General features: G+C 32.3%; 1 protein-coding gene across 4 annotated transcripts in view; it reads left to right on the top strand.

Moving 5' to 3' along the window:
* LOC122716411 (protein FAM102B) overlaps window positions 1–23,375 on the top strand; it is a 71,488-nt gene that overhangs the window by 34,076 nt on the left and 14,037 nt on the right. The gene's annotated exons all lie outside the window — the stretch shown is intronic.

The raw sequence follows: 23,375 nt of genomic DNA, 5'->3' as shown, positions 1-23,375 counted from the left end.
ATCATAATAATTAATCAAAATATATTTATAAATATTCATTAAAAGTGATCTAATCTTCTGTTAAGTAAGTGTATAAATATTTACATATATTAATATATTTCCATTTTTTATTAATGTGAAATCGAAAATCTCGTTTTAGATTCAAACATTAGCATACAGTAATAAAAAAAAAACGTTACATAACGATTAAATTATAGATGGCGCGAGGATCATCTAGTTTTCGTATAGCAATTACTGTTTGAACCGGTAGATGTCTATCCTTTTCTCTTTTTCGTTATTCCCGATCGCTAATAATCTTCACCTTCGTAAGGTTGTGGTATATATATTATCAGCCTGATTAATAAATTTCTATTTCTCGACGGCACACGACATATGTCGTATTCTCGAATAAATATATCGAATATATCATTTCCAGTCGTTAAATTCTTACATTTCTTTGTTTCCTTTTTTCCCTCTTTCCTGTTTTCGGCCAACGAATTATTTCCATACGATTCGCAAATGATACAGAGATATTTCGTGGTTTTACGCATGGAAACAAAGGCTTTCTAGTTCGATAGAGACGATTACCTCCCACGTGCTCCGACTATTATAACCGTATTTTAAAGTTAGATTGATATCTTTTAGAGATTGATAGGCTATATCCGTTCTTATCTTTCTATTAAAATCACTTGATGCTATACAGGGTGTTCTTATTTTGTTCCTGCAAATAGTTGTATCTATATTTTACATGCAATAAAATAAATATCATATAAATATAGAATCTAATTTATTATTATTTTTTTAAAATTGATTATATTTGGTCTTATCTTATTTCATTAAAATCATCTACTATGCAGTGTCCCTTTTTCGTAAAAAGTTGCAAATATGCAAAAATAAAATATAAGGATCAAAATGTTTCTTTAAAAAATTATACTTGTGCAATCAATTCTCGCTCTCATACAATTTAAGAAATAAAATAATTGCAAAAAGTAAGGACAGCCTATATATTTCGCGCTTAAACGTTCCTTCGTGGCCCATAGCGTTCTTTGTATTTTCGATATTTTTGTATTCTCTATTGAAAACGAGAAAAAAGTAAAGAAGAAAGTAGATCACTCGCTATCTTATACTCGATACTAGGATATTTAATGATGAGAACACATATCCGAAAGTTCTTTCACATCGTTTGTATAGATGAGGTGTTATTACGATATATCGAGTTTCTACTTCTTCTTTACGCGAACGATACACCAGAATAACTTTCAGAGTACGTACAGTGGTACGTACACCAATAACAATTGAATCGCGATAGAATAACGGGTTGTAATTTCGATGAGGGTCCATTAGGAGAAAGTTATTGATTGTTCATGCCACGGTCACGTGGTTTCACCGTTATCAAGAACAAATTCGCGTGGCAACCTTCCCTCGCAGACACCGCTGCTTCGATATCGCATTCCAGAAGCCGACGATAATTCAATCGCTCGCAACTGTTTCTGTCATCGTTATTGCCACTGGGCTGTCGTTGTTATATACAATCGCGCGACATAGCAATAGCACACCATACTCCTGTAATTTACATCAGAAACGGCTAAGAAAACGAAATAGTGCAAAAAATAAATTTTATCTTAATAACTCAACGAAACATTTTCTATGAATTTTAGAATTTTTCCAACATTATCTTTCGATCGAATAGATCGAAGAATCTCAGAATTTCTCCGGCTGAAATTTCTCCCCTTTAATACTTAAATATTAATTTCGCCAAGAATATTCTGGATCTTTTAATAATTAAAAATACAGAAAATCAAAACAAATCTGTGGATTTCCAATAATTTCTAATTATTTCTCAAGAAGTTACGATCGATTATGGCATCGATTATGAATACAATTCCCGATAATCGCGAACAAGCCGTGAATTATTCGAACGGTAACGTTTACGATTCATCGAAAACGGGCAAACAGTTTCGGTAAATTATCGATCGTTCCAGTTAACCAAGGTGGTCGTGAAAATTGAATATTCCAAACGCTTAAAGGTGAACCTGTTTATATCTGTTATATATTCACCGTGCAAAGTCTATTCAAGTACTTATTTCTAACCGGTGTATATGTATTCACAGTATGCGTATTCCTCTTCCAAAGACGCTCGATGAAATTTCCATTTTAATAGCGTGCACGGCCATAGAAACAACACGTAAGGAAACGCGAGTGCTTTTTTTTTTTCTCCCAAATAAAATCCCCGAATTCGAAGTTCGATGAGATTGTAATAATGTCGAAAAGAACTATAAGGAATAAAGGAGAAATCAGATTATTTTTCCAAGCTTTATTTCTATATTTATACGATGAACTTATTTCGCGAAGATAAGATGAGGGAATTGAAAATATGCGGAAGAGAAAGATACAAGAAGATTGCGAATACGGGAAAAATAATTTATCCATATTCGAGGAATATATATAAGATTTGGAATTCTTGGAAAAAACGACGTAGTAATCTTTGATTTGTTGTTATATAAGTAAAGATGGATGGATATACTTTGTATTATTTATAAGATTATATTTATTACGTATCCTTGTGTTAGAATAGATTGTACTGTTTGAGTAGATATTATTATTTACATCGTGACAGATAAGTAATAGATAAATACGCTTATCGTGTAATTATTTATTACTTATCTTTGTCATTAATGTCTTTGCAAGAAAATGATAATATCTTCTATTAAAGCATCTAATTTCATACTCTGATTGTTAGTTAATTATTAAAAATTCCAATCCAATCCAAATGATGAATTGAAAATCTTGTTTCGTAACTATTTAAATTATATGTTTATTCAATTTCAACTAAATCGACGTACGTATATATTTTACTCAAATTTATGAAAATTTCAACACCCTGATACATCAATGTATTAATTTTTCATCAGATAAATTTCGAACATCGAGCTCTGTAAATCATCATCAAACGCGCGATGTAATAAATCGCATATCGGAATATGATATATAAAAATGAAAAACAGTTGGAAGAAGTCGAATCCACGCAGCTGTTAATACCTTGACAAAGCACATGGAACGTTCCTGCGTCACGTGTTTCTTGTTACCTTGAGATTTTCTACGCGAAAGAATATCCATAATGCGAGGATTGAATCCAAAGCGGATCGAGAAATTTGACGGAGCCATGAGACCGAGGCGCGAATAAATCGATCTTTTTACCCTTGATTAGAATGTCACCGACCGCTTTGGCACTCGTCCCAAAGTCACCGGTTGATTTCTATTGCTTTCGCATTGCGACTGAGCCGGTTCACGGTAATTTAGACACACATACACTTTGTCAATTTTAGTATCCGCCCGACTGCCAAATTCCTTCGAAGAATGAAACCTTTGGCAACGGATACGGATTTTTCAACGTTTAACTCATTGCATTTTTCAGAAACGAATTAATAGCAGTTTCGTGCGAAGACCCTCGAGCGAGGGTCGAAAAACGGTGTTGATCGATATATATATATAGTGATAAATGCGTTATCACTTCGGATCTTAGACAAAGCTTTTGCTTTGAACTCTATAACTTCTAAGAATTGTAACGCTATTGTTAATCGTGTATCGCGGTATATTTCCTTTTTTGTAGGAATCGCACTAATTGATAATCTCTCTAGTGAATCGTGAAAATATTTTCTCTATTTATCTAAATAAAATTATTAAAGTTTTGAAAATATTAAATTGTAATTAATATAAAGTATCGAGATTATATATATTTTTTTAGAGTATCGTTTTGTAATATTTAAAATATTACAAAAATTATAAATATTAAGGTAAAGTTTAAAGCTAGAGAAAAAAAGTGATTAACGTATAAAGAAGTACTTATATAGTTCTATTAAAAAAAAGAAAAACTAATAAATTTTTGAAATTTTTCGTATTATAATGCAATATAATTAAAGTTATTGTACAAATTGCTCGATTTATATATAAACGAGTTAAATATAAGATTTCTATTTTTATATTGGAATTTCTGCCATTTATTTTCGATCCATTATTTTCGAATCTGAGTACAAATAGAAAATAGCATTTATAATCATGATTTAAGCGTGACATTATTTTCAAATAATATTTGACATAAAACATAAAATTAAAATAGTATTCCTAACCTCTTTGCTATCTATAACGGGTATGTTCGTCATCTTTTCATTTTTACGATACAATTTAGATAGAACACTTTTAAAATAGGCCATAGTTAATAGATGAAATACAATTCGTTCGTAATATTTCACTTTTCAGAAATATTTCGTCTCAAATATTTCTGCTTCGAATTTCCTCCATCTTTAAAAAAAGGGTACGATATTATACGTCTCTTTCATTCCCCTCTCCTCCCCAATTTTAAGATTTTCAAATTTCATTCCCATCCTCTATCGCATTAAACATCTAATCTTATTTGCATAAAACATTTCTCAAAACCGGATTCTCTCCAAAGAGTCGAGGAGAATCGCGAGGTTTCATAGGATAAAACGTCATTTCCGGGAAGAAATTTCTTATCACAAAGACGAGCGCAACAAAGTGCAAAGGAAACTCGCTATCCTCCTGATTAACATCGATCGAGGAATTCGCGAGTTTTCCTTCTGTCTCGATTCGCAATTCCTCCCCCACCGCGCCCTCACTTTGCATTGTTACGTATTCATAAGCAACGTTACGTAAGCGGTTCGAAGGGGAACTAGAATTTCGCCCGGAAGCCATCGGCCGTGGCGAAACGATGCGCTTGGAATCGCGCGTGCGTTGCAATTCCACCGAACCGGAAGGGTTATACCTTCGACTTTCTGCTTTTCAGGAGTATAGTTTAATTAACTACTCTGTAGGGAAATTTCGCTTTAATGGGGTTGAACGAAACGATAAGGAATCCTCTCGATTTGGCGTGAAAGTGGGCGCGAAAAAGGATAGGGTATGTGCTATTTTTAGGGTTTGCCGGGGGTATAGGTTGTGAGGTTGAGCTTGTGGATAAAAGTTGATTACAAATCGATGAAGCAAGAGGTAACCGCAACCTGGTACTGGAAATAATCGAATCGTGAACCTTGGAATCTTTGCTAATAAGGCTCGTTATTGTACTATGAAAATATCGTGAAAGTTTGTATCGTGAAAATGGATATCTTGATGAGAGACGTATTTTAAAATGAAATGAGTCTTTCTATGGAATTCAAGGATCACCTTGATGTAAAACATGTCATTATATTTATTTGCAACAATTTTCTTTTTACAATTTGATATATCTAATTAAAAAAATAACGTCTTAGATTAAATTTGGATATATCTATTGTACTTATCTTATTTCATTTCAAAAATAGTAGATAATTTAAGCTGAAAATAAAAAATTCAAATATTATTTATTATCTTTTAAACAATTTTTAATCCTTAAAAAAAAAATATCTTTTCGAATCAAAAACCATTATTAAATTTTTTGTATCTAGTTATTACACGCTCCATATATTTCTAAATTTCACAATTCTCTGAAATGATAAACGAATGGCCGAACGAACGAATAAAAAGAAGGTAGAACGGTCAAAAGACTCGTCTATTCCATTTGTCGCGAATCGTAAGTGTCGTGAGAAAGCGTAATGATTCGTATTGATCGTGCGAACCCCGTGAACAACAATGTCTCACACAATCAATTGTTGCGTTACATTAATAACGCATAGACGTAGTACGGCAACGGGTGTACCTTAAGCGATGGTAATTATTGTTCGTTCTTCGGCGAGCGCATCGGTCTGTTGTGCGCCGAACAATAAGGCACGTGACCGTCGTTACCGATAATTAACATGGTGGTTGCTCGTCGATAACTACCGATAACGTGGCAAGAAAACACGTTCCAAGTATCTGAGCTCGCGATTTCGCCTGTAATTGCGCCCGTTGTAAATTATCGTAAATTAAATTTAATATATTAGCAGCCGATTTGTTTCGATTCGACGATTCGACGAAATATTCATGAGTTATATAAATGCATATGAATGTCGGTAACGATGAGACCTATGCGCGCAATGATATAGTGTCAACGTATAGGAATGCTTTTAATTTGCACCGTTTAACCTTTTCAAGCTTGCCATTTGGAATACGTAGTTGACTTTAACACTTGCGTCTTTTAATACGGAGGATTGCTTTGAAATATTATTTGTATTCAGTATTGGACCTCGAATTGGATCTTGAAAAATCATTTTTTTTTTTTTTTTTTTTTTATTCTGTTTTGTGCTTAATATGGAAATTTTCGAATCAGTGGTATCGTTTAAAAATTTATTTTTAACGTTATTTTTTGTGTTGTTTTTTTTTATTAAATTATACACAAAATACACAATTTTTAATCAAACAACATATAAAGTAAGAAATAATAAAAATAACAATCGTAATAAGTAACATATATATAATAATAGTATTGTTATGAACGTTGACATAAGAAATCATAACATTTGATTCGACCCAAAATATCGATTAACGGAGTCGTTTCCCGGACGCCGAGCGGAACGGTCGTGTTTCTCTCTGCTCTCCGTAGAAATATTATATCGTTTAGAAAATAAATTAATATTTTATAAATAATTATTAATAAACTAATTAATTGACTATCGCAAAAAAAAAATATTGTAGAAAATCGAGCGTTCGTCCGATGCAACGGTAATTAATAATTTTAATTTTTTTTAACGCTTAATAAATTTCTTTAGAACGATTTTTATGCGAAGAAAGGATTAGATTTTAAACTCCTATATATATATATATTTTTTTTAAATTTTATCCGTATATATTTACATTACAAATATCTTTTTTTTTTGCGAAACAATTTTTACAAAAATTGAACATTATTTTCTTCGAATCGAATACTTCGGCGCAAATATCGTCGTATATCGAACATTCTTCCCAAAAAAAAAAAAAAAAAAAATCTTTGCACAAGAACCGATGCAATATCGATATTTCAACTTGTTCAACCGAGTTCCGCATTAATTTCAATAAATTTTCCATCGTCGAGTCGAAAAGCTCGAGATACTTTTGCCATAATATCGAGAGCGGAAGGTCTCGGTTAATTATCAGCTTATAATTGGCACGTCTTATTATTAGCGCGTACACGTGTCCCATGGCGGCGGAAGCGGTGCTCCAAAGCCGCGTTTCTTTTTTCCTACGTTGCCTTCCCTCCGGTGTAACGTGTAACGGTGTTCCACGACGGCAATTCAGACGCGTGCATTTCGATTGAAGTCAACTCGATAATCGTCCTCCTTGACGAGCCGACTCTCGACCCTCGACGGGCATTCCTTTATAAGCCAGCTGCTCGCGGATCTTCTCGACCCGTGGAGGAGAAGGAGGAGGATCCATTTCGCTTCCCCCCTCCCCCGATCTTCCGTTCTGGCTTCTCCTGCTCGCATCAGATGCCACTTGCGTTCCCCGTATTCGATGCGGTCGATCATTGCGGCTATTACATCTCGATTGCTTTCAACAGCTTCTCTTGTTTTTCGCGTAGAATAATTGCGTCAAAGAAAAAAAGGATGATGAGTTGTTGTTGGAAGAGAGAGTTGTTTCTCAATGGCGGTTTAACGTAAACGAGTGGTTCGATTCAATTCTTGGATTCTTTCTTTTAATATTGTACAGATATGATATTATACAGTGCAAATACTGTACTATAGTATAAACTAAGTATTATACGATATGATGGTATATAACGAGGTAGATTTGACACGACAAGATATTAATTATAAATCTTCAACTCTTTCTTCTCAATACCAGATAATATATTTAGTTTTGATTTTATTTTCTTTCCAATTGTGAATGTTTGCATGTTTTTTTGATTTAATCATTCCATTTCTTTTACATGTTTACAAAAGTAGTTCTCGGTCAATAATAATAATTATTCGACTAATTCATTTTCGATCAACGATAAAACCGAGAAAACGCGTTTAGAAAAAAGAAAAAGGAAACGTTTATGACGAAATCGGTACACCATATCCGAGAAAGGAATATACATCCTAAGTGTGAAACTCGTCGGATTCCCAAGATACCACGCAAGATCGGGTTTCTTGCAGCCTAGGAAAACTGGTCTGCCCGGAATCACGCGCCACTTACCGTCCACTGCCGTTTGCTTTTCCAAACATTTGAAATTTCTCGACGTGACACGCGTGCGTCAGGAATTTGACTCGGTTCCACGCTTTTCGCCCCTTCTCTTTCGAAACGCACGGGAAATGACGTGACATAATAATAATCGCAATGGATGGACTTTGGACGTTGAGTTCACGGTCAAACCCAAGAGCCAGCCGGATCGATTAATCCCGTATTTATCCGCCCGATTGTCAAAATGCCAGACACCTCGACACCAGAGGAATCCAGGATGGAATTGTCATCGGGCCGGTCATCGGTTTTCGGATATCGGCCCCCGGGTGAAGGAACCTGTCAATCGATCGGACAGCCTTCAATTTATCGCGATTATCGTTCTCTGAATCGGAGATATTCGGAAGATGGAATCTCGTGGGCGTGTTTGTTGTGCCCGATGGATATTTTTAAACTCGAGGAATCGATGGGTAAAAACGATTTATCGTTATTTCCTTCTCGCGTTGAAAGGTGCAATAGGTACAAATTTAAAGTTTCTGTAATATTTTTTTCTTCTTGTATATATTCTATAAATATATGGGATATTGGCTCGAAATTGTTGGTATAGTTTAAAGATTAAAAAAATGAGTCTAATAATTAAATATTGAAATTTTTTTGTATTAAATATATTATATTTAAAAATTTAAAAATATTTGTTGAATTAATCGAATTATTTAAATTAATGAAATAGTACGTAAAATCTTAACATTTTTAATACTAAAATAACAATATAAAATATTATTTCAATTATATTCAAATTGAAACTGCAATTATAGATAAAATATACAAAAGTTATCCCATATGTTAATATATGCGAGACTTTACAGTTTGTATGTAATGTTTTTAACGTTCTTGATTTTGCAAGTTTTTCTTCTTCTCGAGTACATCTGTGCAAACAGTTTGCTAACTAAAACGAATGTTTTCCGATGAAGACGTCACGGGACGTGACGCAAATGCGTGTGGAGCTATGTAACCAATTTCTTCCAAAGATTATTATTTAAATCTGTTTAATACAATTTCTTGGTAAAATTTATCGATAATCGTGGCTATAAATAAAAAATCACATCCTCGGGATGTTTCCATTTTATTGTAAAGAAGGAAAGGATTATGATGAAGTCAACTATTCTTTCCTCTTCAATTAAAATGTCCTATTTTTTCCATTTTCTAAAAGTACACACATCGAAATTGATTAAGATATGATTTTTAAGAATTTTCACGGATATTAGAGAGAACTTTATATTATTGCCCATTTTTGTGATAATAACAACCAACGAATAAAGAATAAAGAATTTAATTAATAATATGATAAAACAATAAAACGATAATAATAGCAAATATTATTCGTTAATATATAAAATATTTGATAAGATAAAATGAAGTAAAATAGATAACACATATATTTGTCACATTTTTAACTTTTCTAAAAATCCATAAATAATTAAAATTTCAAAAATACGCATATTTTAACTTGAATGAAAGAAAATGAAAAAGAATAATAATTTCGAAGTGATTAGAAGATTAATTTATTCATCCTATCAAAGGAAAATGAAAATGAAATTTTAGATAGGACATTTTAATTTAAGGAATGATCCTCGTATTTTCGCGAATATTCGTAAGGATTTATTAATTTCCAGCCCGGTAATGGGACGCCTTTTCGAGATTGCGAAACTGTCAAAACCAAAATTCCAATATCTGACGGCGGATCGTTTACAGTTACCTGCATTCTCCTGTTAGAAAACGGTCCTTGTCCCCTCGCGTTCGAAATCGAGTTGCGGCGAGCTATCGTCGTTGCGGTACTTGCAGTTTACACCAACATTTCCCTGATAAAGTGGACTTGGCTTGTTAAAATTTTAATTCCTGTTCGAAGAAAAATATTAGAGAATATTAGTTGAACTTTTTCGATTCTAAAATAATAAGAAAAATGTCGAGGCTTATTTATGAGCAATTTAAGTTGTCGAGACGTCATTTTTTTATTTCTTCTCTCTTTGTTCCATTTAAATTAATAATTTAATTCCATATCAATTTTCGTATTTATTTTCTTCTTTCTCTATTTTTCATTTCTCATTAAATACTTGAAGTACACGAAAAAGTCGATTCTTTTACGAAACGATTCAATCGGGACGATAATTTATAATTCAAAAAATTCTATCCATAATTTCTCAACCGAATTTAAATCGGACAATAAAGCTGGAAAAAGGAAAAAAAAAAAAAGAAGGAAATCAGGAGAGAAGAAAAGATCCCTGGGCGAGCCGTAGTAATTATCATACATTAGCGAGTTATCGGCAAGCAGCGCCAATTAAACTTCCCTTCCACGGGATTAAACCTCGTTCCTCGGGAAGATTTTGCCGGCGGTCGAATGGCCAAATGCCCTTTAGCTCGATTTTCCTCGGGATACTTGATAATAGCGCGGTAAATGGCCAAGATAAGCTTGGCAACGAGTGGATTCGTGAGGCATCGTGACAAACCGTTCGTGTCGTCGGTTAACGGACTATGGCAAACGTGTGCACGCATACTTGACAGAATTTACTGCTTCCAGGTTACGTAATCCGTGCGTGTTAACCATATTGGATCGATAGATCGAACGATATATGGATCCTCGTAAGGGTTCGATACGTTCCCCTTGTTAACCTTGTTGACCGTGGTGTAAACGATTGGATTACGACGGTGGAACGACTTGAAAATTATTGGACATCTGATGTGAGAGAAATTTAAATTAATAATGGTTTTATGGTAGGAAACAGTGATTCCCGATCGATACCAATGCATCGCGAGAGATATCTTAAAATTTATCGTATTTATGGAAATATTTAATAATAATTAATAATAATATAATAATAATAATAATAATAATTAATAATAATAAAATTTGAAAGATGTTGGATAAAGAGGAATATATGTTATATTACGTAAAACGTATGTATAATATATATATAGAAGCAACAATAGATTGTTGCATTGGCTCAAATTTAAAAATGAAACTTTTCGCGTAAAAATACGCGAATATAAAGTATAAATTTTCACGTCAAAACTCGCTCGAGAAATAGATAAAACCGTGTCATTGAACTCACTTTTTCTTTTATTTCGATATCTCAATCGGTTGTCGAGATATAAGGACGCAAAGTGTACTTGACACAATACAGAAATTATGAATGGGCTCGCGACCTAGTGACCTAGATTTTTTCCTAGAAATGCGTACTAATGTTTTTCTAGGAATCGTATCATTTGTTTAGAGTTTGGAATAGGTCAGTGAGGCTAGGTGCGAACGAGGGGCTTAAGTATACACGATAAATACCGAGATAGCAAACGATTAAAAATTACTTTTTTCTTTACACGACGATATCTCGGATATCGGAAATGGTATCGAGATAAATAAAAAAGCGTTTTAAAAGATGAAGTCCCACGATTCTAACGATCGTTCATTCGTTATTAGAAACTCATTATTTTCGAAGTTGTAACGGTTTAAAGTTTTTGTAATTTTAATAGGATTTAATTGGGTTTGAGGTAAATGGTTAAAAATAACTTTTTCTTTATACGGTGATATCTTGGGAACCGGAAGTCGTATCGAGGTAAATAAAAGAACGTTTTAAAGGGCAAGGTTTTGCGCTTCTAATGATTTTTCATTCATTGACGGGAAATCATTTTCTACGGAATATTAACGGTTTAAAGTTTAATCGAGTTTTAAGATAAATTACACGATAAATATATTTCTAGTAAATTAGTTAATCAAGCCGATTTCATAGCTATAATTTTTTCGACATTTCGAATATCTTATTTACACTTATATAAAATATGTGATATATGCAGAATATATAAATATGTAAAAATATGCATATCATTCTACTCATCAGAAATTGCTAATAATTAACTAGTAGTAATTAGTACAAATGATAACAAAAATTAGTTAAATACTTGATTAAGCTAAATTATACACATGTTCTTTTAAAGAAACACGCTTATTATTCAATCTACTGTATTTCAATATTCAAAATAATCAAAACAACATTTTAAACAAAATTTATCATAAAGAAAAATTTCCAAAATATAAAAGATCGTTTCAAAGAAATTCATATTTCAATATGAAATTCGTTTTTGCATAACAAAAAGCCATGAAAGTCAAAATTAACCCGTCACAGAAGAACGATTCATTTTTAAATTCGATGTAGCTCGAAGCATTCGTTTCGAGGGATTGAGATTTATCGTTCGTTAGACGTTAATTTATTAGAACAGATTGGAGTGATAAGAATATTTAAGAAGGCGCGGTTCGAGGAGGAATAATAAAGTTCGCCTGTGAAATATCGTGTCACGGTGAAGGTTCACGGTGCAAGGTGAGTCAAAAATAGTCGCGTAAGATTTCACCGTGCCTGTCCATCGATTTCTTTTGCCGATTACGATAGTTAAACGTACGCTACCAAACCGAAAATAACCGGTGATCTGCGTCAGATCTGAATAAACATGATCGTGAATTGACTTGCATCCATCGAAACTCCACCTAATCCACCTCATAGGTTACTCATAGGTTATTTTTTTCGAATTGCTCTCATTTATGAAGTCATCTTCGTGCCTATTGCATATGAAAGATTGCACAGCGGGTGACCAGTAGACTATATTCAATCGTGCTATTTAAAGAGCATGGTTTATTATTTGAAATTAATCGAATAAAAAAGAAGATTTTTTAATAAATTATCGAAAGCCAAGAAATATTTAGATTCAAACTATTTTGTTGACCAAAAGTCTGAAATGAACTTTGAACTGTCAGAAAATAAGAATTTTTTGTTGAAGAAAAAAAACTGATGGAAATAAAATGGAAATATGATGGAGATATCTCGTTATATCCCATAAGTAAAATAAAATAGGATTTTTATTTAAAGTGGTGCAAATAAAATTTGCGGAAAAATATGCAAATATCTAAATAAAAAACCATTAATAAAAATCATAAAAGAAGTAATTAATTCCATAACAAATATATTAAACAACGATTTATTCGAAAATCTGTCTGCAAAAAGATAACAAAAAATTCCAACCATTATTATAACCATTATTATAAATGAATCTTTGGATATCTAGACATTTGATCATTAAGAAGAATACATTTATACATCGTTTAATATTAAAATTCATAAATGAATGAATAAATAATTAAATAAAGAGGAAGGAAAAGGACACGTGTACGAAACTATCTGAAGCACGAGTCAAATTACGAGAATAAAATCGATTTAAAAAAAAAATAATTAATCCCCAGCACATTTAATCGGTTACGTTACATGCCTGGTAACGTTATCACTGATTACGAGACACGAGGGAGAAGTTGAGCGTGAAAGTGCAACAGGAATCGAGGAACGATCATATTCGATTGCGAAAAGCAAAATACACGAGATCTGTGGCAAGCGTTTTCATCTGAACTCGATTGCGAAACTGCGAATGACACACAATCCGCACAACCTTGGAGAACAGCCTTGCCCACGGCTAATGCAATGCCCGCTCGTGAATTATACCGGGTGACGTCGGTGAAAGTTGCACCATTCCATTCGGTTGGCGATGGCGGTCTGTACATAGCTCGTCAGGAGAAATTTCGTTTTCCAACTCGTATATCTAGGATTTAACGTGTGTATATCTAGCCGGGAGAGAATCTCGTTTTGTTTTCGCCGATCCCGATGATATTTTTATCCGCCGGATCTGGACAACTCGTTTGAAATTGTTGTTTCGAACAACAACGCGTTATTTTATTTTGTGATTTCTTTTTTTTTTTTTTTTTNTTTTTTTTTTTTTTTTTAGAAAATTCTTTTTCTTCTTGTTAAACGTATTATATCGAATTTTGAATCAGTATATATAAAAATTAAATTTGACTCGATATAGTATATTATTACGATACGCGTAATTTTGCTAATAAAGCTGTATTCAAGCTGTAAAGCTCAAGCTTCAAATTGATAGTATTATTCAACGGTATATATTTTAATTAAATTGATCATTGTTACGCGAAACAATTATTTAAAATATTATCATATAACATCGCGTTACGAACTATATAAAATATTATATCAGAGTCTGATTTATATATTATTTCTGTCGAAAATTATTTAAATAATTTATACGAAATTTATTTTGTTATAAAATCGATCATCGACGTTCTCGAATAAAATTAATTCTCTTTATTTCGATCTCAAATAAAATCTGTATAATTCCAAATAAATTTTAAACGATCTTTCGCGCCATAAACGCGTCAAAAGAAGTTTAAGATCCATAACATAATTATTTATTTATCATAATTATTTAATATATGTATAATACATATATAATTGCAACGATTTTAAAAAATTAATATAAGAAATCGTGTTTCGTAATCTCTTGATTCCTTCGTTAATTTTAAGAAACATGGAGGGAGAGAGAGGAGGGGGAGGAGATTCCATCGGCTCGCTCGATGTTCACGAATCCAACCGCGCAAAAGGTTGCTGCACAAAGCGGTGGCCATAATCAGCTTAATAGGCCTCTACGGATAGCGGTTAATCGCGACAAGGACGTGGCACGCATTGTCTGTAAATTGATTTCACCGAAATCAATTAAAAGCCTGTGTAAAAGCGTAAAAGTTAAACGAAAACGTGAGCGCGTAATTTAAAGTTTGTTCAGACGATACGAGCGATTTTTTCTTCTTTTTTTTTTTTTTTTTTTTTTACGATTTTTTGCCGGAAAGGAAAGATTTGATACGTGCAACGATACGTAATTCGTATTTAACACGTTTCCCTTTTCCATCGCTGTTTTAAAGATATCGTAATAACGAGGAAATGTGGTTAATCCTTTTTTTACGATGTGCACGTTCATCTTTGTTGAATACGAAAAAATTTACATATATATATATATATATATATATATACACGTGTTTCGAATATATGAAAATCTGTAAGAGAATATAGAAAAAGACGAGAAATATATCGCGAAGTATAATATCATATATTCGAAAAATAAAGTTTCCATTTAAATCCTCTTTCTTTGTATTCATAAAATATTTGATCTTGCGTAAAAATTCATAATTTAATTATTTACGTATATATATATTTATTTATATTTTTTATTATTACGTATATTTTACGTATATATATATATATATGTACTGGTGTTGCATTTAATCCCACACGGATATTCCAAGTTTAAGTCGATCGCTCCACTCGAGATTTCGTATATATACCGAGACGTAAGAGGAAAGTCTGCATTGCTTGTTTTTCTTTCGAAACAACTAGTGCACTGGTTGGACAAGCGGCGTCACTTTTTTTTTCCTTTTTTTTCGCCGTCACCACAAATGTCGACTGGTGACGTATTTGGAGCAACAACTCGGTCGAATATTCGGCGCAGCCACCGCAATTCGTTATCTCTCACTCCGTTGATTCGCTTTCCCCCCTCTTCTTCTTCTTCTCCTTCTCCTCCTCCTCCTTCTTTTTTCCCTTCTTTCTGCTATCGATCCGCGCCGCGAGATTAAAACAATTATTAGGAAAATGGTCTCGTCCGTTGCGGCTAAAGAGGAGGAAAAAATCTTATCTTGGTAATCGAAGAGACGATTTAGTTGGAATTAATCGCGAGAATTGTTTTTTCTTTTGAAAAGATTAGAATTTTTTTTTTTTTAGAAGTAATTCATTGGATTTATGAGATTGAACAATGATATTGTTAAGTATAATAATGGGGCAAGAAATTTTAAATCGATTCTTGTGATTTACTCGAGTAATTAAAAATGAACGGTATGCAATTTTAATTGAATGTTTTCTGGATACATGATTCTTGATTCTTTTATAACAACTTTGCTTTGACTTTTTAATAACCCATTATATTTTGCGCGTTTGTTTTCAATCTTAATCACGCAACGATGACGATGGTTGTTTCTTGTGCACGGAATATCTTCGTATTCGTAACGAAAGAAATACCGTCTGAATATCGAACTTAAATGTGACGATAAATTATTCCATTAGAATTCTTTTAACGAAAGAAGAATACATCTTCTTATTTATATATATATTAACATAATCTAAAAAAATAATATCTGCTATAGAAAAATCATGATCAATTATTGAAATTATCAAGCTATTGTTATTATAATGAATATCTATTTATATATTCGTGTCAATTAATAATATAATAACATATTTTATTTTAATCTCAAGATACAAGTGAGTTGAGCGTTAAAGGCTCCATATCTACCATTCTGATTGAAATTTCTCTAATTTACAGGGTTCAAAGAACATCTCCGGATTTTCTTTTTTCACCCTCGAAATCTCTACAATTGACTTCAAGGCTTGACTTAACATCATCGAAACGTCTGTCTCCCTGTAATTTGCACTCTGTGTAGGAGACGAAACCGCAAAACCGGGCAGATTCATGAAATATTCAAGACGATATCTTATCCTTTATCCGTATCGAGAATCGTGTATAGAAGAACAAAAGCTGGTAAAAAAATGGCGAGAAGGAGGATGGACGCTTGATTTCTCGTTGACAGACCTGTTGACATCCCATAGTAATTGTAATTGTGTCGTAGGTAGGGATCGAATTACAAAGAACGCGAACGATTGAATTTAATTCCTCGCCTTCGATCTGCTCCTCGCCAATTAAAACTTCTAAGACGATTGATTTGACGAACTTTGATTTTTCCAAAAGAGGTGTTAAACGATCTTTTTCCATTATCTCTGATGAGAGATTGAATTTTGACAGGGGAGTAGAACTTCGTTTTGGATAAATCGTTCGACTTTTAAAATTCTTGGCAGAAAGTTTTGGGGCGATTGCTTGAATTTTTTCGATAGATGACAAATAATAATTTTAAAGATATCTTAAGATTATTCTTAAATTCTGAGAGCTATGCTGCGCTATGTATCAATCTCAAAATAAATTCGTAGAAAATTGTTTCGAATTATAAAAGTAGCTATCTACTGCTGTCGTATTTTATTTAAGAGTAACGTATAGAAAATTCTGAGAGAGTTTTTTTTTTTAATTTATCAATCACCAAGATATTTCCATATTCCATTGAAATGTCAGTTTCAAATTTTCTTTCTCGATTCGCTCGTCCTGGATAAAAATAGAAATAGCAAAGATTCGAAGAAAATTACACATCGAAAACAATTTCGAATTTTTCCACGATCTATGAAAATAACAATAAATAAATATCGAATAATTCATCCAATTCGTCAAAAAATTCACAAAAAATATTATATATATATATATAATCGCATTAATGAAAGTGAATTCAAAGTGAAAACATCAGATTCGAGTTTTCCATGCGGCAAGTTGTTTCAACCCCTTGGGGGAAAGCTTTCAAGGCTTCTTCCTCCCTAAGCTGCAATATCATTTCACAAGCCTCGACGTACGTTGGATAGACTATCGTCGGACACGCGAGCAAACATGTTAAATCGTGCTTCCGGGTTGCTTCGATTCCCTGGATACACGTGTCTTTTATTATCGAGGAATCGATAACTTTTGTAACCATGTGCTCCCTGTTTTGGCGAACCCGTTGCTACGAAACGCACCTTTAATTAAATAAAACCGCAAAAAAACCGCGTGTAAGCTAGCTGTTTTCAAGCGAGAAATCTTCAAATTCTTCAAAATGGAGATTCTGAAAAATCATCGATTATTTCGAGATTGGAAAGAAGAAGATCTTCCTTGTGTCGTGTTCTGATTAAAGTTTTTCGATAATTGATATTAATGGGAAGTTGACGAATTTACAAATCGATTAAATTGATAAATTGGAAATCGTGATTCTTCGTAATTTTCAAGTAAGTGAAAGTCAATTTTTTGGAAAAGTAGAATGTTCCAGAAGAAGCATACGAAATCATCGAATGTATATTCCTCGACAATGAACAAGAATGTTCAAGGAATTAAACAATTTTCACAATTTGCAAATTGATAATTAGTCAGTTTCTGTATCCTTAGAAAGATGAACGTTGGTTGGCCAACATTGCGAAACGTGTTGTAATTTCGTCAATTTTGAAGGGAAAAAACCTTTCTTGCGTCCAATTTACATCGTACAATTTCACAAGAACGAACGTATAAAATTGCAGTTTTAAATTTTCCAATTTGAAAGAGTTCGGGATACAACTCTTAACAGTTCGTGAGATCGTATAATCCAAATGGATGGATTCGATCGAGGTTCGAGAATTCGTTGTCGAAATTTTTGGACAAATCGAGAGATTGGGTTTGATCCAGTTTCCACGGTAATTGGCTCGTCCTATCCAGCTCGAATGGACAACAATTTGGCTGTGGAAACGGGCGAATCCCGTAACTCGACGATCGCTCCGTTGGGAAAGTGTTGGCCGTGGTTTCGTTAAACGCCTCTGCTTTCACGAGGCCGCCACAATGTCCTCGTGTTACGTTTGGATAATAAAATTCGTTGGCTAGGATAATGGCCCGATGGCTGAGACGGTATATCATCTACGAAGCTCGGTTATCTGTCCAATAAAGGAGCGAATGCTCGATAAATTAATCGAAAACGAGGATTTAAATTTGCATTGGCTACGTCTAAAAGAAGAATTTTTTTCGAGCAAAAAAAAGAAATTCAAAGTGTGTAAGATAGAAAATTTTTATTCGTTAATTATTATTCTTACTTTGCTTTGAATTTTGAAAGATTGGAAAATTCAGAATATTCTTTGTTTTTAATTCTGAAGATGATTCGATAAGAGTGAAAATGTTTCGTAATTGCTTAATTGTAATTAATGAATAAACAATATATATATGCGCAGAAAATGCAAATAAAATAATAATAAGTGTGTTTCATCACAGATATCTAATTTTAAGTCTTATACAATTTATTATCTATTTATTTTTTCATTTTATCGTGATCGAAGTCAATAATTGTTCTCTTTCTTTCAACTCTTGGAAATATTTATTTGAATATTTGAAAAAAAAAAAAAACGATGCTCGAAATTTCTTTTCCTCGAACTCCTCGCACAACATCGGAAAACTATATCTCTGTGCATCGAATTTTCATTGGTTAAACTCCCCCTTCCTCGAAAACTTTCGAAATAAAACGAAGCTTCCATAACTTTCCAGTTAGAAGACTTTAGTTCCTCTCTCGAGAGGAGTTACCAAGGTTCCATTGCTATACGTGCTATTTTGCATATACGTCTTTTAATCTCGAGCCACTCGAAAGGAAGGAAAAAGGACTGGAAAGTTAGATCTTAAGATCGAGTTGCGACGTTATTTCTTTGATCCTCGGTACAAAGGCTACCTGTTATTCGAGTATTCGTTGAATTACAGGATACAAACGGAGCAAATAAATATTAACGTCAGTCTTTACACTTAAAATTACGTTTTCAACGCGATTCTCAGACTAATTGATTTACAATCGAATGATAGAATAAATTCTATCATTGATAATAATTGAAATCTGAACAAAGCAATGGTAGATCTAAATTAAAACGTGTAATGCTTACGTATTTATTCGGTTGGTAAAGTATCGCAAAGCATTGCAAATCTTTTAAAAATGGATATGATTCAGGGTTCGTAGTTTCGAACGTGTAATAAAAAGACACGTGTACACGTGTGCTCCGTAATTTTTAGAACACGTGCACCTGTGTATCGTTTCACGTGTACTTAATTACACGCTTATTATCGTAATTTTATTCGTGTATTTTTAGAAATACGAATACTGATTTGTGGGACGAGATTATTATTAATTTCCAGACTCCATTGATAACATTTCTTTTTTAAATAATTCTATTCACCATGATTTTCTGATAATTTTTCACTTTTCTGTTAACTTCGTTAACGCGCAGATGCGAACGTGTAGCAATATTTTCAATTACAAAATCTATATAGATTTTTGATTTTCCTTTATTATTCTATTGGAAAAATTTCAAGGTAAAATTTTACTACTGTAAGATATTAATATATTTGTCAAAGTTTCATCAATAATTTTTGAATTTTTTAAATGAATTTCCATGTATAATAGTATTCAAATATTTTTCGAAATCACTCTTACGTATACCTTATATATCTTTATAAAATTTTAGATACGAATATAAAAATTACTAAATTGTTTAAAATATAATAAATAAGTCTCGATCCATTGTTATCGTATATCAATTTTTGTTTTCTATTTTGCAATCTATCTTCCAACGATATAATATATTTAACACGAGCTTCTCTCCCATTGACATCATCAAGAGGTTGGTCTCGTTATATTGATATTCAGAGGCTCGTGAATATCTTCTCTGACCGTAATTCATCGACTGGATGCTTCGTCACGTTACGATTTCCTTTTTCTTTTTTTTTTTTTTTTATTGGCCGAGATACGTTCCGGAAATAGGGATTCCCTTTCATCGAAGGGAAAGATCAAAGACATTTCGTACGGATGAGGAAAAAATTTCGCGTTAATTTGATCGAATCGCGATCTCAGATCTTCTTCTCCTTCGATGAAAAATATTTAAAAAAAAAAAAATCTCTTCACGATTTATTGACCCAGTTTCTCTACCGATTATCCACAAACTTTGCAATTCCTATGATCGTTAATTAACCTTGAACTTCGTAGCTAATGTAACGTACACGTTAATAGGAGGAATGTTGGAGTTTACATTTTTAAATTTTGCTTATTGATAATTATCACTTTTTGCCTGAATATAAGGTATACGTAAGTTGTTTTTAAAATGTTAATAAATTATATCGTTAAATCTCTTAGAATTCATACGATATGCATTTAAAACAATCGATTATTTACTACTGTAAGTTTATTATATACGTGATATTTCATAGAAGAATATTCGAATCTTGAATACGCAAATTTGAAGCATTGCGTGATTCAATTCAATCTTGTTCAAGAACGATAAGGAAAAGAATCACGCATAGTCACGCATTTGATTCGTTATCGAGCCACGTGATTCGTCCCTATGACCCACTATCCGACCTTTAATCGCGCCGACAGGATACACGTTCGATTAAAACTTTCTAGAATTATGCCTCTGTTTGGCTGCAATCTTCTGTTCCGGAAGTCCGCTTTACCTCTTCGAATCGCTCTTCTGTCGCCTCTGTTCTTTTCTCTTTTTTTTTTTCACAATTTTTATTCTACATATCTCGACAAATTCATTATATTCAAGTTTCATATTATAAAACATTTTTAAGCATAAACAATTTATTTTTATTTGATCGTGAAACAACGTTAAAGAATATAAAATATTCGATATTATTTTTATTTTGTGATTAACTTATTTGTACAGAAAATATATAAAATTTATTTAGATTTTTATTGAAGAATATTTTTTATTAAATGGTTGGATGAATTATTTTAAAAGGAGTAAGAGCTGAGAAGGGAAAGAACAAGACTTCTAACGTGAACAAACGTTACGTAAATTGATGATTGTCACGAACATGTCACTTAAGAGATTAATACAATATTATACATAATATTATATTTATAATTATTTACGAAAATCGATAATCTGATATATCGATTATATTAGCACGTTCGATTGTGGTCAAAGGATAATCCTATTCTAGACATTAATAACCGCGTGACTTTTCGGCCGATGCATGCATCCAGATAATACTGGACTAAAGCAAACCTGTTAAGCCGTGCAATCTCGTTAACGAAACGAATCCGTGTAACAAACTTACGGTCGTCCAATGCATTTACACAAAAGAATGATGATGGCGCTCCAATTTTTAAACTAACTTGATTCTACGAATATTTCGTTTATGATAATTTTCAAGATATGAAATATATTTAAAAATAATAATTTCGTGAATATTTTTTGCAAATAAAATACTTGTTTTATTGAAGATAATTGTCTATAACTTTCACTCTCATTTGCAATATCCATTAAAATTATTCTTGAGAGCAACTTTTATGAATTTTAGAATGTATTTGAGGTTAGAATTGTAAATCGGTTGCTGTCAAAAATTATTTTTATTTAACGAATATTAAAACTTGAAAGTTAAAATATGATTAATCATTTATACTTACACTCTCAACACAATGCAAATTTATGAAAAATATTTTTAATATATAATTATATATAAATATAATTATATATAATAATAATAATTATATATAATATATAAATATTAAATAATTCTCTACGAGAATACATTTTACTCTCACACTCTTTCAGATATATTCTTATCATTAACGATAATGATGTAGCTTTAAAAAAAAAAAAAAAAAACGCGATTCCATACACTAACCCGAGAATAATTCCCTTTGAAGTTCATAAGTATTTTCTCGCCTAGCGTTTTTGTTCTTAGAAAGTTTTTCTCCCCATGTAAAGTCGATACAATGTGCGACTCTCCATGACGAGGAGGGTGCATGTGTTGTCGATGACATTTACGAACCGGAGGGTGCTCGAGAAGGCGAAGTAAATTGCAAAACTCTACGAAAATTCTATTTGTTAAACAAGCGTAATGTTAGAATCTAACGATTCGTGTTTCGCTTTGATCTAGGGAATTTTTTTTTTCGCTTTCAATAGGCAATGAAACTAATTTGTGCGTGCACGTGATGTTTCTTTATCTATTTAATTCAATCTTATAGATTGAAAAGAGGGTCATTCTTTGTTCTCGAATGAAAATAGAATAGGAATTTTATAAAAATATTAAGGTAAACGATCTTAATTTATCGAACATTTAACGTGAAAATTTTCGAATATTTTGAAAATATCTTTCAATTCTTTTTTGGAAAAATATATTTGAATATATGGAGAAAATATTAATTAAAATTTTTTATTTTATTAGAAACAGAAATTGTAAACGATAATATTATGCATACAAAATTAACAAAATGTAATTTCGAGGATTATAGATTATAAATCACTGTTTTGTCATTTCCAGCAGCTATGCCAATTAAATAAACACAATTTTATGAACATCATTAACTCTTATAATTGATTACACTCTTATATATATAGCTGTTAATTCTGAATGAATAAATCAGGATAATCTTGTTTGGAATATTATTTTCAAAATATAAATATTTCCCATACAATAATTTATACATATATATGAAAACTTAAATTTCATTTTCAAAAGTAATAATACTTTAATTGCTTTATGTTTATAATTTAAAAAAAAGAATCAATTGATGTCGTAATCGAATTACTTGCCAAATATGTACACGCGGGTTTCTAGCTTCGATTCTACTCATCTTGAATTCATCATAGAGAATATAGACAATGATAATATATAATTCAGCCCTTTGTATGATTCGATACGTGGCGACATGAACGCGTGCTCGATGAGCGGAAGCTCCCTTACCGGAAGCAGAGTACTCTGAATATTCATTTATACGGTTCGTTATGGATCCCAGTGAGAACATGCCGAATCAACGGTCCTTCGAGACTGTGAATCATAGTTAACCTTGAATT

Source organism: Apis laboriosa, unplaced genomic scaffold (assembly GCF_014066325.1).
Source record: "Apis laboriosa isolate Shangri-la unplaced genomic scaffold, ASM1406632v1 scaffold45_cov149, whole genome shotgun sequence".
Classification (NCBI taxonomy): domain Eukaryota; kingdom Metazoa; phylum Arthropoda; class Insecta; order Hymenoptera; family Apidae; genus Apis; species Apis laboriosa.
This window is presented reverse-complemented; position numbering and strand designations above follow the sequence as displayed.